This window comes from Silurus meridionalis, chromosome 18 (assembly GCF_014805685.1).
Source record: "Silurus meridionalis isolate SWU-2019-XX chromosome 18, ASM1480568v1, whole genome shotgun sequence".
Taxonomy (NCBI): Eukaryota; Metazoa; Chordata; class Actinopteri; order Siluriformes; family Siluridae; genus Silurus; species Silurus meridionalis.
In genome coordinates, this window is record NC_060901.1 from 11,803,961 (window position 1) to 11,809,722 (window position 5,762).

Sequence of the window (5,762 nt, forward strand, 5' to 3'; positions counted from 1 at the left end):
GTCGGTTTGCAGAATTATTAGCACCCTTATTAAGGGTGCGTTTTGTGAGGTGGCAAAAGTAATACAAGAAGGCTTAAATATTTTTGTGGCTGCATGACAATGGGGTACATCTCATCAAGTCTTATACATCATCTGCTTTGTTTCTTTTAAGGATGTTTGTCGAGTTTTAATCCACTAATCCTCGTACAGTGCACGTATCTCACCATACTTTATAGAAAAGATGTTTCTTTGATTGTAACAGTTATGAATGATCGACAACCTTAATGCCTTTAAATGAGACAGAAATGAGACAAAGTGATCGCAATTGTGGTATACAACAGTTATGTTTATGGCGTTCGGTAGACGATCTCTTATCCAGAAAAACTGTTATCTCAATTATACAGCTGAGCAAATAAACGCACGACCTTCATATTGGCAGGCCAACATCTGCCCCACTGAGTTACCACTTCCCTTTTCCCATATGAACGCGTTTTGTTGGGCTATAAAAAAAAAATACAATCATGTAAGAATTCAATGGAACGTTCAAATAGCGATTTTGTTTCTTTTCTAGTGCCATCTAGTGGTAGAAACAGACTGAGTTACTATGGCTTCCATTACATATATTTTTTACACATTTGGCCCCGCCCTATGTACAAGCTCAACCAATAGAAGACCTTGTCCAGCTCTTTATACGACCCCCACCAATAGCAGACTTTGCCCCGCCCTCTATACGAGCTCCACCAATTAAAATATAGGCCACGCCCTTTTCCGGTTGCCTGGCGGTACCGCGAATTTTATGCCGCGGTGGCATTTTTCTTCTTTTCGTTTCGGTTACGGGAGGCGCGTGCACGGTTTCGGTCAGGTTCATGATACAGGATTATGCCTTTTTTTTTGGGTTATTATAATTAAAGAAATCGCTATAGGAGTAATTTTGAGATGTTTACAGATCAAATCAGGCATAATTTTTATTTTTTTTGTAGAAAGATTGTGTGTGCACGAGCCACATGCACGCGTTTCAGTAATAAATCTGTACTTTGCAGTGATTTATTTTTCACGTGCACATGTCGCCATCGGGAATTTTTTTTTTTTGTACGTGTAAGTATAAATGTTTGTGGTGTGACCTGAATGTTCTAGTTGTATTTCATATTTAGATTAAAGTTAGACTGATCTTATTTTATTTTTTATTTGTAATAAATTGCATGTGGATCTGCATAGATTTGGTGCACCATCATGTGCACCATTTTGCTTGACTACCAGCAGCGGATCTTCGTGTGTCTTTAATCCCCAAATGGCGCCATACACACGCATTAAGTCTCTCATGGTGCTTGATGCTGGTTGTGCATGCGCTTGAATTTCTCCACTTTTCATGCATTTCTTGTGTGTGTGTGGTTCCTGTATTGCTGCTGATGGAGATGAGTACCATGTGCTGGCTGAGGTAGTGCTTTGTGCTGTTGGTCGGGTCGCTCCTCTGCCCGCTGATGGAGATGACGGCGCAAAACACTGCCTTGCTAGAGCTGGTGATGAATCTACAAGACCTTCTCTATGAACTTACCCAACAGTCATCTATCTATAAACCTGGTCTTTTTTTTTTTTTTTTAATCTAAACTATCTGCTCAATTCTTGTCTAAACTAATAAAAACATTTGACCCAATATGTGTCCAGTGTCTTTGTTTGTGTCTCTATATTCTTTTTCTGTATATTCGATCCATTTGTATAAATTTGGGTTTAGATAATTTTTTCCAGTAATCAATTATTTTTAACCTCATTACCCATTTAATTTGCCTAGTAGCTCAAAATCAAAAGTAGAAATTAATTTGCAAATCCTGAGATACATTTCACATCCCTCAGGTTTTAACCCAGTCATTCTGAGAAGTTCACATTCACCAGAATGTGGTCCATGCTTGTGATGCTCGAAAAGCTTGAAATGTCTAAGTTTTGTGTAAGTACTCATCATTGCTGTGGTTGGTCAATCAAAATGTATTTGTATAAAGCATTTAACTATAGACTGTAAAGCAGCTTTGGGACAATCTGAATGAAGATTATTCAACATTAAGCTAACAGTTGAAAACTTGAGATATGAGGAAGGAATCTTGAGGCACATTCAAAAGGAAAAGCCTTCTGGGTGACATTGCAGGCTTCAATGCAGTAAATATATGTAGAGACAAGTAGTACTGTGGTGGAAGGATATTTAGTATGAGCAGCTTGTGAAAAGAGCCAAGGATGAGCACAAGAAAGTCCTTATGATTAAATATAAATCTACACTATCCTGCTGAGAGTGTGAGCCTGGGTCATAAACTGTTTTTGGGATCTACAGATCTTTAGAGTAATCCATTTGGGCATTACTACAGCATTATTAGCAAACCATAGCCAACATAGAATGAATGTTCATCAGTGTAGGCAGCAGGAGTAAAGCTGGCAAGTGTCAAAAGCACCCCTGTGAGAGGAAAGCTGATGAGATGAGAGTTTTAAAAATATCCAGACAGTGTCGGTATAATGTCCTAAAACATGCGCTGCATGGCAAAGTAGATGGGACTTAACTAAGAATGGCATTAGGGGAGGATAAGAAGATTAAACCTGAGTTTAGGGTACTGGTGATGAAGTAAATATATGTCCTGAGCAGATGGCTCACTGATCTCAGAATTCTGTGCCTCCACAGCAACCCTCGGAAATCTCCCACCTCTCTGACGGCAGGCAGTGAATTTTCCACTAGCACACTCAAACTGTTCCCTCCATGGGCAGTGGGCAAGGTGTCAAGGAATCAACAGCACAAAATGTGATGAAGTGGAGAAGATGAAAAAACAAAACAAAAAAAAAACATGACAAGGTTTTTATATTATATTATATTAATGCACGATTAATGCAGCGCCTCTTTAAGAGGCGAAATTAAAACCTTGAATGCAACATTTATTCATGACGATTAATTTATCCATGTATGTATTCTTTCTTCACTCAAATAATAATAATAAAAAAACTCCACCGAAAAATTATTTTTAATCACAAAACATTTGTTTTACTGATGCGGCAAGTTTCAAATCAAACACAAAAATGATGCACACATCCGGCCATTAAAACCGTCCGTGTGGAAACACAGCAAAAGTTAAGTTTGGTGTCCGGATGATTTACGTCATTTAAAACGCCATAATTAACATTTACAATATTTTATCTTTAAGCTCTATGTTAAGTTTGGTTTACTAATAAGAAACATATATTTGCAAAATGCATCCATATTTGTCAATGCCCATGTTAATTAAAGTATTAAAAACTTGAGTATTAATTTAAAGTACATTTAGAACAGATAGATATGGGCGATTAAGTTGTGATTCATTAATCAAGTTAACAAATCATGCCTTTTTATGATCATTGCCATTAATCTTGCCCAAAAATTGTAATTGATTGACATTGATTATATATATATATATATATATATATATATATATACACATATACACATATACACATATACACATATACACACATACACACATATACACACATACACACACACACACACATATACACACACATATACACACATATACACACATATACACACATATACACACACACACTCCTCAGGTTAAATCTTCCTTTCTAATATACTACAGAACTTTGCAAACATTAAGATCAAAACGGTAATAGAGGTCGGATATACAAACTCAAAAGCAGTAATCTAAACAGAAAAGCCATGTCATCATAATCATCTGTTGTTTTTTTATTATTATTATTTTTGGAAACATAATGAAAAACAAAAATATGATGAAAATGTTATCTTCACATAAAATACACAAACATTAAAAAATATCCTTTCAGCTCGTTAAACAATACAAACTGTACATTTCACATTCACATGGGAGAATCAAGTTCAACAATTTGCCAAGATCACACTTGTTAGAACTATACTGATCTGATACGGTACATAGAAAAAATAAATACCCACCCCACATAGTCTGCAAAACAGCTCTGAGGATAAGAAAAAAACCTGACAGAAAGAAAACGTCTGGTAGCTGATAACATGCACATGTACAGGCTTTCATTTAAGAAGTTTTTCCATACAGGAAAAAGAACAACAACATAGGTTTCTTATAAGTAAACTCACTTGTAAATTTACAGAGTAATTTGGCACTTTACACGAACCAATTCTTTTGGAACTAAGTGTCATAAAAATATCAATATTTCAATTCACACATTACATTGGAGACATCACATGCTGAAATATTTCTCCACAAAAGATTGTGCTGCAGATAAACAACCACAAACACACGGGCTACAACATTAAAGCTCCCAATTGAAAAGCAGCATTAATGCTTGGGTTTTGCATTCATACGTTCCATACCGTTGAAACCCCTGAGTTTTACAGTATTCTTCTATTCGCAGGGTTGGCATTGCATGGCATAGTTTACTAAATGATAAACATACATGATGCTTTTGGTGAGCAAATGTAAAATTGAACATAAATCAGCCCATCTTTAGTTTAGTTTTCTAATAAACAGTAATCGCAACTGAATTCATACTGCATAATGTACATAAAAAGCATATTGTCTATGAAAAAATATTTACAATGCTGCACAAGACATTTCCATGCAAGCGGCATTATTGAAAGTGGAATGTATTACAAGCATGGGTTCTGGTGTTTGGTTCCTCTAACATGTACAGTAGTATTAAGCAGAATTAACCCCGTGGACAAAAGCTGGTGTGCCTTCAGTTTCAGATCCATCTCAAATCTGATTGGCTGGAAAAACGTGTGTGTAATGCTCTGCATATTTATATAGTCTTAAGCGGCATGACAGCGAACACAAGCAATACACTTTAAATTTAAGACATACACTGAATTAGTAGTTTATTAAGACACAATACACAAATTGTGTAGCTACACTTAATGGCTGTTCTATCAGGTGCAGTTTGTGTTGTGAGCGTCACATGGTGGTGGTCATTTGTATGTTCCTTTTCAATAATGGGTGGCGTAGACAGGAACTGGCAAATTGTCCATAGCAAGAAGATGGGCTACAGATTGTAATTACACACCTACACTTACTGAGGGTAGGCTGACCTGATAAAATGACCACTGAGTATAGTATAGATATATAAGGGTAGGTATACCTTAAAAAGTGGCAAGTAAGTTATGTACTTTGTGTAGAAATGGGTAAAATGTTTGCATTGGCTGTACTGTGCAACAGAAAGGTGTTTAGAAAACACAATTAACAGAGTATGCTGAAAATGCTTTGTTTGTGGATGGTATTTATATATATATATATATATATATATATATATATATATATATATATATATATATATATATATATATATATATATATACACACACATACACAAATTCTATATATACTTAATACCAGACATATACTCTTTGTGTGACATATACTCACACACACACACTTATATGTATCTATATACACACACACACACACACACACACACACACACACACACACACACACACACACACACACACACACACATAGTATATGCACCAATGTTATCCTGAGATATAATGCATTTCTATCATGGTTGAAAAAGTAATCTAGGATAAACTGACTTTCCTAATGATCAAATGAACCTTGCTTAGAAGCACCACAATGACAAATCAAGTGCTAGAAGGTCATAACGCAAGTGTGTGTGTGTGTGTGTGTGTGTGTGTGTGTGTGTGTGTGTGAGAGAGAAAGAAAGTGAGAGAGAGAGAGAGAAACGGCTCTAAAGCTGAAAGTGAATATAGTGAGACTTCAACCTGCTCCCGTGAATGATTTTTACAACATAGAGCCATTAAAGAA